Genomic DNA, 13,184 nt, shown 5'->3' on the forward strand with positions numbered 1-13,184 from the left:
AAATATAAACTTGCTTTTAGCATCATATCATCTCCTGAGAGTGTGCATGTAGATAAGGAAGGTTACTTTTTCCTCTCTTCACAGTTTTATATCACTTACAGGCATATGTAGTCCATCTGAATAATCACTCCCTTTAATATGTATCTGGTGTTTAGTACATAACTCATTTCATGTATTCTTCGTGGGCTGGAAATAAGTCTATCAAAGTCCTTGCATCTAGTGTCTATCGAAGTCCTTGCATCTAGTGTGATGGGGCTGTCAGTTCTGATCGGTAGCTCAGGTGCTCTCACCATACAAAAAATTAATAATAACAATAGGCCACAAGACTCTACAGTTACACTGAGCTGGAATGTCAGATTTTCTTTGAAAAAAGAAAATACAATGGGACTTCCTGAAGTGAGGTTTTTGAAGTGAAATTACATTGTTCTTATCAAACACTCTTAGAGCATGTTTTTATGTTAACTGTTTATTCAGAAATTTAAAACACAGTCATTTAAAAGAAAACAGATTTTTACAGGCAAAGGACCAGAGGTTAGCATAAAAGCAAAGTGTGGTAGCACAGAGAGTAACTCAAATGGAAAACAAATTAAAATTTTTCAACTCAAAACACATTAAGAATAGAGGGAAGACATAAAATTCAAGATGTGACGTTGATTTAACCTGACAGTGTCCTTTAATCTAAAGAAATCATATAGTATTTCAAGATAGTAATGTAAATTCCACAGCATGCAATCCCCATGACAGCTTCTCTAAGAGATAACCAACTGACATCTCAGAGTAACAACTACTCCCATGCTTAAACACTGAATAAGGATATATGCTTGTGCTGCATACTGTCATGCAGCATGTACATCCTCAGGCCAGCCATAAATACACGAGTGTGAGTGCCAAAAGCAGCCAACCAGCCTGAAAGCAGGGTAAATTAATTCATATGGTGTTCATTTCTACTGCAGCTAGACTCCTGTGGGAGTGCAAACGAATTCACTTACAGCTAGCCTCATCTGCCTCATCATATGCAGAATAGGTACATATTGTTTCCAGATATATATGTTTTTAATACTTACTTGCACAAGCAAAATGCTGTTCCTTTTCAGCTGTTTGTGGGTTTTACACATGTATAGTGTTTCCCAAAACAGTCAAGGAGCACATTGGGTATTTTAGTACTTTAAGTTAAACAGAAGTTGGGCATGAGAAGTCTAGACTCGATCATTGTCATTTCATATCAACATTTTGACACAAAATATTGGGTTTGTTTTGCTTTATTTTATCTAAAATGAAGGAAAGCTCCATGCAAAACTAAATGAAGATTGTAATTTCATTTCCAAATGTCAGTTCAAAACTAAACAATTTGTTTTTACATTTCTTGTTGAAACAAACTGTATTTTCATTAGATTTGACACATTCCTGCAAGACTTTTAGTTTCAACAAAATATTATTCTTCAGCAGAAAAATCTTCAGCACACAAAGTCAGCCAAACATCTATAGTAACACCAATGGAACCAATTCTATTCTGAGGAACCACTAATGTGATGCATTACTAAATGGCCCCAGAGTTGAATTAGGCTCTATCAATAGCTATGGTCATTATAAAGCTTTTATACTTCTGTAAATTAGTCAGTCAATGTTACGTATGGATATTAGAAAAATGTACAAAACACGTTCTGTTCATAACTTCATCTGATGGGTTTTCTCATTCATGATTTTTCTCCACATGCTTCTACCTAGAGTAATATAATGGGTTAACATTAATATGAATGTTGAGAACTTCAGTCTAAATATGTTTGCAAATACCATTACATCTGAAATATCATTTTACTAGGGAATGTAATGATGACTAATAGGTATGAAAGAGAAATCTTACTGCTTCATTTTCTAACTACAAAATACATAGGAAAATGAGGAATGTAGCTGATACATTAACATTCAGAAAACCATTTAGGGATATAATTGGTACTTACTAAACCAATTAGTATAAAGTAATCAAGTGTCAGTGAGCATATATAATTTACTGTTGCCACTTAAAGTGGCCAAATGCTTTGTTATTCTCAGTAAATGTGTACAAACAATTGTAAGCAAACAATCTGATATTTAGGACACAGTTTCCTCAGAAGAGTTTATTACTTGATGAAGTTCTGTCTGTACAAAGTCTGTCAGCAGTCAACAAACAAATGCCCATGTTGAGTCTCAACTTGGCTTAGCTCTTAACTTACATTTTTCTTTCCTTTTTTTCTGTTACCAGCCACATATACACTTTTCAAGCAGATGTTTGTTTTTGCTTTGAACATGGGCTTCTTAGCACAGCCAGCTGTGAAGTTTAAAAGAGAAGCTGTTTCCCTCAGGTTGGAAATTGCCCACTTTCCAAGGAGCACATTGAGATCTATGAATACAGAACACAGCAGGAGGCTTGGGGATCTGTACATAACAGAGCTTGAGAAGTCCTTTTGCTGATCTCCTGAAAAAGAGCGAATTTTACTTCACATGGTACCAATTTCTGTGGAGTCCCAGGCTTTCAAACCAGTGGGCATGAGCTACTTTTGTGACAGGAATACTGTGGGTCATGTGTCAGTTCATTTTCAGGACTCTTTCAATTAGGTAAAGGAGGGCTAAAAGCTTCAAAAACAGTTCACATGGAAAATATCTAACCCCTTATTTGCTCATTCAAGCAAAAAATTACTTGCAGATTTAGTGATCTGAAAGGAAGCAAAAATATTATTATTATTTTTAATAATTTTTTTTAAAAAAGACTCACCTGTCTTTTGCATAGCAGGTGATTAGAGATGTCTTACATGAATGGAGACACTGATTTTGTTCTTTCCTCATTTACACATGGTTCAAAACCCGTAATGGAGAATATTGTGCTAGACAACAGGCTAGGTAACCCCAGCAATTAGTGTGTAGGGGTAGCAAGTAATTAGTCCATCTTCCTCAGAGAGGATAGATGAAGATTGCTTCTGTAGAAGGCTTTTTGGTCTGCAGGTAATGCTAGCTGAATGTAAAATACAGATATGATCCTGAAAATAGACACCAAAACTCAGAATCCCCTTTTCTTAGCAGGCAGCACAACAGCACACGAACCTCCATGCTCCACTGATGTCTCCCTCCTTGTGATTATTCTTCGGAGTCCCGTTTGACCCCTTATAGCTCCCACAGCCCAATAACATGTCTACAAGCATCAGGGGAGGGACACAGCCCCAACACAGACACTGGTTAATGAGCTCATGAAGTCTGTAGGAGACTCCAGAAACAGTTCCAGGCTTGAGGTGCTTTGAGCTGTTGGTGTTTTTTAACTTCTTCAGTGTTAAATGTATCAACAATTCAGAAAGCACAGTTTAAAACCGTGCATTCCTTTCTCAAGTCTCTTTGCCACAAATGTTTAATTCTTTCCTTTTTACTGGACTGTAGGCATCCGTGAAGTGTAGGAAGTCCATATCTTTCCAATTCATCATGACGGTAAGCTTCACAAGATCCAGTGGTTTGAAGAAATTCTAAACTGTGGAGAACTATAAATCCTGACATCTTTGATTAAGTCTTCTGAGACATTTATATTCAGGCAATGCTTACTGCAGAAGAGTCTGCCTTATTATTTTAACTAAGTACTGAATTTTTCCCTGGCAAGGTGGCACACCTTTCCTTACATGCTGTCTTACTCTTCACGCTCTCTCTCAGGCAGCCTTAGAGCACTTCACAGGTTGGACAAAGCAGTAAAACCAGTGCTTTCAAGTTATTCATACCTTTAAAAAAAGAGTAAGGATGGTTTATGCTTAAGGGAACCACAGAATAGATTAGAAGTAGATTATATTTAGTCTGAAATCGTTTACCTACCACAGGCATTCTGGGCAATTAAATGTCTGCTTATTGGGATCACTGCCAAAAGAACAGATTCAATTAAATGAATTGCAATGACTCCTAATAATAGTTAACTGGCCCACCTAATCCGTTTAAATAGTGCATCTGCTCTTGTCTGCTCGCCTGTTCATGGTTCACTCGTACAGCATTTGCTAACGTAAATGGCCTGCAGTGAAATCCTTTTTTTGCTGGTTTATTGCTGAATTCCAGCCACTGAATGAGTAGATCTAACTTGGGCTGGTGACATCTTTTGATATTTGCCTACACCTTTGCCATCTATTGTCAGGCAGTTTGGGGAAAAAAAGTGGAGGAACAGAAAAAATACTAGCTGTAAAAAATGATTAGCCAATCATTTTTTTCAAGAAATACAAGCAACATCAGAACTGAATGAACAGTCTCTAAGGGGAAGGAGAATCTTTCATCACATTATATGAATAAAGTTGCATCAACCAATTAAGAAAATGTGCTGAGGGTAGTAGTTTATTCAACTTCACATATCTGAACTCAACACATGTAAGAAAAACATCAAAAATCAAACATCTATATATTGTAATGTATCCAAAAAAAGAATTTGAGAATTCCCTACCACTGACCTTGAATGATGAAACAGAAAAGAGTCCATAATTTCTCAAAGTTAATAAAATAAAAAATAAGTAAAATATATTTATTGAGAGAAAAAAAAAAAATCCATAAGCTTGAAACTTGTTTTGGAGTGTTGGTTTAGGAGAGTTTTTCAAAATCTACTTCTCTTTCTAGTTATACTGGTCATGAAAATGAGGCAAACTAGTTACTAAATATGCAAACAAATAAAGCTAATTCTAAAATTAGCACTGCTGACAATAAATTAGTTTTTGTCTCCCATATGTGAGTGCTGGGGTGAAATTATATTTCATACACCAGAATTTATTGAATGAGCCTAGCATTTACGTCACTCTGTGCAGCCAGCCCATACTTACTTATGGTCTTGAAAAATCCTAGGGGCTCCAGTGCTGTATCAAGAGCTTCTAGATGCTCTGGCAACACAAATCATTCAGAATGCTCACTACCACAATTACCTAGATGGAACAGGCTTATAGCAAGGCTCTCCTGGGAACAGTAACAGGAGTAGAGGGGTTGCCGGTGTCCACCCACGCCAAAGTCCCTGCTGCTGGATGGTACCCAGGAAAACGGCTGTCCACCCACTGCAGCTGGCCCTGGCTCTGCTTTTAAGCTGTGTTTCTGCCTTGAAAACAAATGTCAACAGAACCTGATTACCTTGTAAAAGATTATATCATTAGTTAGAGTGCCCATGAGAAATTGCACAGAGGAACGAACAGAAAGAACATGAAAACCCCCAAAGCTACTGAGACATAATAGAATTACCAGTCTTTCTCAAACCATTTTTCTTTGGCAGAAGAAATTGAAGTGAAAAGTTATAAATCATTAAAGCTCTTTTCACATAGTATTGGTATATCACATAATGGCTACAAACAAGGTACTAGTGATTATCTGAATCTTATTTCATGAACATGAATTTCTTAACTGGGTGATGCCTTCTTAATTGAGTACAGTCAAATCAAAGTAATTGTCTCCAACATTAAATACTTATGTTAAGTCTTCAGATGAAGAACATATCCAGCACCTAAGTCTTTTCTATGTTACTGTGTTCATAAGATTTAACAGAAGTGGAAGGCAATGCTAAATATAAAAATAAAATTAGGCATTTAAAGAGGACTATTCTCTGTAAATATGAAGGTTGCTAGTATCCTTCCATTAAAAATACTCCTATCCAAAACAAGTGGTAAGTAGATGTAAACATCTATCATTCACCCATGAAATATAAGCTAGCAAAATGCTAATAGTATAGCAGAAAATGCAGGTAAGCAAAGACAAGCAAACAAAATATTTTTTAGAATTAATTTTGATTTCATGGAGTGTCTAGTAGTTGTATGTGTTATGGAAATTACACATGCCAGCCACTATAACAGATTTTGACTCTAAGTTTCAGCATAAGCCGAAAGATAGATTCCTTTATGAAAGTACTTTTTATTAATGGTGCTACAGCTGGAGCTGGGTGCCTCTGAAGAGGGACCCCAAACAAAGAAATTCTTGGGCAATTATACCCTTACAATCTAAGTTCCCCACCCCTCAAGTGATAGTTCAGATCAATAGTAATATTAAGGTCTGGGGTCTTCTTGCTTTTTTATTGGTTTGATTTATTTGCTGTTTCGTTAATAAGCAGTAATGCTAAGTGGTCATCTTCTTATACAATATCACATCTTCTTAGGTCAGTTTTGGCTGATTCTGTTGTTAGCTATTTGACATGTTGTAATACGGTTGTTACAGTTCATATGCCACGATCTATAGGCCTTATCTACTCTAGCTATTAATGTTTAATCTGCTAGCTTTGTCTACTCTAGCTATTATTAATGTTTAAGCTGCTAGCTCTAGGTTTCGACTAACTTTCTCTACAACATACACTTGCTTGCTTGGTTTTACAAAGAGGAGCTTACAAACTGATTGATATACAGATATACAGCATTTATGACTATCTCTGTCCTCTGACATTAGTAAGTGCACACTCACTAATTGTTTTAGCCAATAACCACTTTGGAGTACAAAACCTATTGCTGAACTGCTGCAAAAAAGCTATTTCTTCAAAGAAATAACAAACCTTTTGTCACAATCCAATATGGAGTTTCACATTTTTACTACCTGAGGCTTATGATTGAAATATTTGGAAATAAACCTGAGTACAGGGAAGGTCTAATAACATAAATGGTTTGTACAAAGAAGAGTTTTATCAGAGAAGGCTAGGAGTCATCTTTTTCTGAAAGGCCACAGGTCATCTGGTCTTCAGTGATGTCAACCTTAAAACCTACAAAGATTTCTTTTAGGGTCAGTGGGACACAGGAGCACTTCCCAGGTTGCAGACCTGAGTGTCCATTCAGCCATCTCTGCAACGTGTAAGAAGAGGATTAAGAAGCAACATTTATAGTTGATCTAAAAAAATAGCTGTTACGTCTTTTAACATCATGGCTGAATTACCAACTTTTTTTGAGTGTCCACATTTGAAAAATACATTGCTAATTTGAAGGAACAGCTGGCAGAAAAAGTTCCCCTTACTTTGAAGGATTTAAGCTACTAAATAATGCTTATTTAGATGGGGGAAGGGAAGTAACTCAACTACAATTTATAATATTCTGATTATAGATTATATAGCAATTGCTATATTTATGGAACAACGCAGGGAGACAAGAAATTTTCATTAAAAATTAGCAGTAAAATTATATGAAAAACAAAATTTGAATCTACTGTTTTGACAGGCTATCTTCTCAAGAGCTGCAGGTAGCAAGTAACAGGTTCTGGTTATTGTGGAACTTGTATTTTTAAATAAATAGTATTTAATAAAACAGTTTAAGGACTACACAGGAAAAAGAGGTGTAATAATACACAGGGACCTTTAATCTAAAAGATGAAGGAATAACATGACCAAATGGAGACTGAGGCTGGACAAATTCAAGGAAGAAATAAGGTGCTCATTTTTAGCTGGGGGTAAATAACCTCAGTTAATTGAAATAATTTACCAAGGGCTGTGGTAGATTCCTTGTCACTTGAAGTCATTAAATAAAGATTGAGAATCTTTCTCAAAGACACACTGAATTCATAGCACAGAGAATATGGTGTTACGTGGAGGCACAATCTGGGTTATTGCAGAGATATTTTCTGATCTTAGCATCTGTGAACTTACAAAAGCTAAAGGATAGATTACCCATGATTTATTTTACAAATGCAGAACAATGAAAAGCTATCCAAAAATTCAAGAAAATCATCCAGCAATTTCACAATGAGAAAACTTCACTTCTCTAACACATGCTAATGACTGAGGAAATAAGATGCACTGTTTCTCCTATTAGCTAGTGACATTTACTCTGGCCAGCACTGGATGATTAAGGTAAGCACTCTTCATTTGGGAACTGTCTCCATGATTTATGGCTGTTATCACTGTGCTCTACATGGTCTTAATACCTTACAAGAAAAATTATGATGTTGATTGAATACAATAAATTACAGCCACCCAGTAAATGAAAAGATCTTGGATAGATCTCAGCAAATTTTTTTTCAATTCATAGTCTGTGCTCCACAAAATAGAGTTTCAGGAAGACCAAAACTATTTTCACTGTAAAACAAATATAAACAACGTTCGGGAATTTTAAAAGTGGGATACAGTTTGTTTCAGACATATGCCTAGCAGTATTTTATGGTGTTGACAGTTTTCAGTTCTTCAGCTGGAACTAGAAATAATTATTACATAATTTACTTAAGCTAAAGAAAAATGTTCATGTAAAAAGGTTAAAAATTTGAAAATAAAACAACTGAATATGATAAAGTCATTTCAAGCAAAGCATGAGTTTAATCTAAAGTAGTTGTAGGACTGTTGTAGGATTTTTAAAGTTTTTTTCATGTTTCCAAAAAGATACTTTTTGTTCAACAAGAATATTTTTTTAATGGGGATAAATTTCTTGTTTGATTTCCAAAAATAAAAATCCATTAACAATCCATTTTCTCAGTATTGCTTACAGTCTTTTTTTTCATCAGCCCCCGAATGAAAACTTTTTATTTACTATAACCTGTGCAGATGTTATGTCCAGGCAATGTAAGCAATTATCTGGACTGGAAGATGGACAGGGAAGGCAGGCAGCTTGCCTTGACACTGTTGGAGGGCACAGGAGTCATTTATGTCTCTCTGGACCACAAGTTTTCAAGCCCTTACTCACAAACAGATCACCCCTTTTTTCTGGGAGATGTACCAAATCCTCACCAGAAATACCCAAAGGCTGTACCATTAGACTGTACCATTGTTGCTAACAAAAGCAGAATTTGCATCAAAATTTTTCTTTGTTATGGAGAAAATTGATGTCTGCCTTTACAGATATAGGGAAATTGCTGGTACCAGAAGGAGCTCAGGATGATAAGAAGGATATGATTTGAGCCAGTCTAATCAGTCTCATGTGGAGGCCTAACTGTTCTGTTAATCAGTACTTCACTATGGAGATACTCCACTTTTTTATTCAGCAGTGAGGCTGCATAATATGCATACGTAGAACCTGTCTAATAAGGAAAGGGAAAAGATAATACTCTGAAAAGTCTTGCAAGTCTTCCCTCTCCTAGTCCACCTGCCTATGCTGAGCCTTGGCAAGATGGCTCAGCCTTGCATATGCCAGTAATGAGGCTATTAATACAGTGAAACATGACATGGTGATACAGAACTAATTGATGGAGAATAAATGTGATATAAAATGCTATCATATTCTCAGCATCCTTTCTTTGAGTTTAATCACAATGTAAACCTCATGTTGAAGCACTTTTTATGTGCAGATTATACTGACCATTACATAAAAAACTAAAAAGTACTCACTTTTATAATTCACCATGTGTTATCTTTGTGGAAATGCCCTCCCATTTTATTTATATAATCTTCAGTCCAGTATATATTGATCTATGTGAATTGCTTGTTAGCAAATACATTCTGGGGAAAAGTAGTACTAAAATTTCCAGCAAAGGTACAATCAGACAATTGCCATTCAAAATTACTGCATAAAAACCTCATAGATACGATCACAAACAATTACCATACAATTACAACATGAAAATGTAGTAAGTACAGATACAATCACAAAGACAAGTATAGCTGATGGCAAATCTAGAAGCAATTACACAAAGCCTTTGAAGAATTAAGCACATTTACTTAAACTTGATAAATGTGTATGTATTAGCCGGATTATTATAGCCAATGAGATGGGGCAATTTCATTTGCATAAGTAGTTTTGCAAATTTCTAATATATAAAATTTGATTTAAAAATAAAGTTGCAGTTATTAGCATTCAGGTTATTCACTTTTCTATCTTACAGTCATTAATTATTTCAGAGCCACCAGAAATTTGCAAAATACTTCACATGAATGAGAAACTACAATCCTTTCACAAAAGCTCTTGATATGTAATCTTGGCCACAATTTGCAACCAAGAGGTAACAAGACAGGTAGCAAAAAGACAGACAGTTGTAGAAATTGTTAGCTTCTTGAGCCTCCACACTTACGTCATGATCTAAAATTCTGCAAGTCAAAAGACACATTGCAGTAACTTGCAGGGATGTTGGATCAAGTTCTTTCCTAAGGAATGACTGTTTTATTTTGCTGCTCACAGTCACCATTCAAAAAATGATTCTTATTTTGTCTTGTATTTTGTGGTGCCTGGAGTGAAAATAAATCTGAGACTGATTTGAATGACAAGAGGATAATCATGAAGTTTATTCCTCAGCAAGCTACTAAAACCAATAAACCTAAGTTAGTTCAAAGTGATACCCTGAGAAATTCAATCAGAATAGCTAGCAGCTCATCTTGAAATATATCATTAACAATAAGGCATCTTTCAAATCATAATGATAAGTATTTTAAATTGCTAGAAAGAGAATCGCATACACAGAAGAAAGGTAAACCAAGATAATGATACACCAGTATTGTCAAAAGGAGCACGCTGAAACACACAATTTTACTTTTACTTGACAAGGATTTGACAGTCTTTGGCATGGATATCAGAGCAAAGATTGTCTCTGGCATCAAAATCAAATCAAAGACTCATGGAAAATTTTAGTCTGCAGACTCCAAACTATATCTGACATACTCTTTCATGGATCCTGCTCGTGGATCAAGGACATCATTGCTCTATACAAACCCTCCAACATTTTTCAAGCCAAAAAAGTCAGCCTCCTAAGTTGTTGAGTTACTGAATATTAGATTGCTTAAAATCAAAACCAAACATGCCAAATGCTTTTTTAACCTTATGTATTGCCCAGCAACAGTTCTGCTGCCAGATCTTGCTTTTGATGAAATCAGTGACAGTAGCATTTTGCTACTGTATAGCAAAAGGTGTGAAAACTCGTTTAATGTTATTGAGGAACTATAAGCTTATAAAGTCGTACACTTTCATGTCTTCACTTGCAATTTATGCTCTAAGAATCTGTTTTCCATGCTAGCTATTATGTAAAAAATGTGTGCATCTTCATTTTTGAAACATCAAAGATTTTAATTCTATTCTAAATGTCCACTTTAAATGTGTCATTTCTGTGCACTACTTTGTACTTTCAGTTCTTAAATAAAAGATGTCTGAAGGGTCACATTCCTTTATACTTCACCAAAAGTATGTTTATAATTGATAGTTCACTGTGTTTACCTGGCTCTGTTCTGTCTGATTCCTGCCTAGTGTTTGTGAATCTGTACAGAACTTAATGCCAGATTGATAGGGCTAAGCTTTAAACATTCTACATACCTGTTCCTGCTCAGAAACAAAACAAGGGGTGTGGAAAATTGTTGGTCTGGAAAGTAATGCAGGAAGATTTGCATTTTGGGGGCTGTCTTTGACTACGGGGTCTTAAGAACAAAATTTTGAGGCCTTTAATTAAGCCAAATTCTAATTGACAAGTGCAAATATTCCCTGGGAAACACACAATTTGATCCACAGAGTTATACTGTTATTCATACTATAAGCTATTAGTAGTTTAATCATGCAGCTATGAACCTTGTTGAGTAATCTGTTCTCATGTCAGTCTTTTCACAACAGCTTACCTGCATCTGCAAGATTGAATTCTGATCAATTAATTTATTCTCCCATTGCTATGGAAGATGACCTTAACTTTATGGAATTAGTAAATATCAGGTTTCCTCAGCATATACTTGTAGTTCTCCCACTCTCAGTATAGATTACAAAATAAACAACATAATGAAACAAAGCAGGGAACTTACTTAACAGTTGGTAAATCTACATAATACACTTTACTTGGTATGCACACTACAGCGGCAGAATGAGCAGAAAAGGAACTGAAACAAAATTGCTCGACCTATTTTAATATTTGATGAAGAAATACTAAGCCTAGAAATATCATGTCTTCAGGGACCTTGTAGTTGATATTATTAAAAAACATTTTAAAAAGAGGCTCCTATAGTCTATCATAATAAGCTTTGGGTAATACTTTAAGAGTCCATTAACTTATGCTCAACTAATCTTGAATTACAATAGAAATCCTTTGAAAGTATGTATGATAGTCACACAAATGCCACATAAATTCATTTCCATCCTTTTGTGAATGTTTTCCCCTAGACACACTACAGTTTTTAATCCCTTTGTGTAATAGTCCAGAACTTGATATTTTAACATTAATGGAAGGAAGTCTGATTAGTTCTAACTCTAAGAGAAATCAGACTCTATGCACTGTTGAAGAATCCAAATAAAAACTGCTTGTGAAACAAATATAATGATTTTTTTAAAATTATTTATCCATAACTTTGAAACTACTGTAGGGTAAAAAAATGTTTTTCTTCTATGAGTAGTATAATTGTAATATTTATTATTTCCAGTTAATATTATTGTTGTGTTTTAAATTATCTGAGTTACCAATACAAGCTAAAAATTTTCCAGAGAATCACTATCTGAACTGCAGCCTGGAAAGCAGCAGAGTCTTTCAAATTTGTGTGGAAGAAGCAAAAAGTCATGAAAAAAATCAGCCATGCAAGGCTGAACTATTGAACTGAGAGGGGAAGAAAAATGTTTAAATGGAAAACATCTTTGTCAGAAAATAAGACTTTGGACTGAAACTTAGAAGACTGTAGTTCCATTTTCCCAGTTTTTCCAATAGCCTTCCAAAATCACAGCAATTCCTTTAAGTTTCTTTACTAGAGATTATTTTTTCATCAAAATAAAGCATTTTCTTAAAATCTAAATATTTGCGGTAGCATCTTGCTATTGACAAGGTCCAGTTGTTTCAAAGGAAAGACAGACCTGAGAAGCCTGATGGTTTCAATATCAGAAAATAAATACTTCTAAATAATTCCCCCTGTAAATGTCTTTGAATACATTTGAACGCAAACAAATGCTGAAGTCACGGTCATGACAAAGCAGAACTATTGTTCTTCGGTGGCTCTACTCTAACCCCTCTCTTTTTGTTACTGCTGAGATTTTAAGATTTTTGAAGGGAGAGGTTCCCATTACAGGTTAGCTCACTACCAAGAGCCGAGCTTAACCCATATTCTACTGAGGCCTCATATACTACAGTAATATAGATATCTGTGTCTTGTTCCTTTGTGCTTGGAGTTTTCAGTGTTTTGCCCAGTGGGTTGGTGCAGATACTAGGCTTGGGGGAACCACAGATCAGAAATGGAGACCCACACCAGCCTGGTGATGTGACCTCCCAAAACACACCCTGCAGAGGATCTTGGGCAGAGTAACTGGAAGGACCAGAGATGACCCTGGGTGACCAGGAAGTCCAGCCACAGGCACCATCAGGGACCGGCTGAGGCGCACAGA

General features: G+C 35.6%; 1 long non-coding RNA gene across 1 annotated transcript in view; it reads right to left on the minus strand.

Annotated features, from left to right (window-relative positions):
* Positions 1-545: 545 nt before the first annotated feature.
* Positions 546-13,184, minus strand: part of LOC148057287 (uncharacterized) — a 103,352-nt gene continuing 90,713 nt past the window's right edge. The window contains exon 5 of the long non-coding RNA XR_015703235.1: positions 546-3,731. This is a non-coding gene — a long non-coding RNA (uncharacterized LOC148057287). The remainder of the gene's footprint in view (positions 3,732-13,184) is intronic.

This window comes from Nipponia nippon, unplaced genomic scaffold (assembly GCF_047370975.1).
Source record: "Nipponia nippon isolate SJK-2023a ecotype South Korea unplaced genomic scaffold, ASM4737097v1 scaffold_1, whole genome shotgun sequence".
Lineage (NCBI taxonomy): Eukaryota > Metazoa > Chordata > Aves > Pelecaniformes > Threskiornithidae > Nipponia > Nipponia nippon.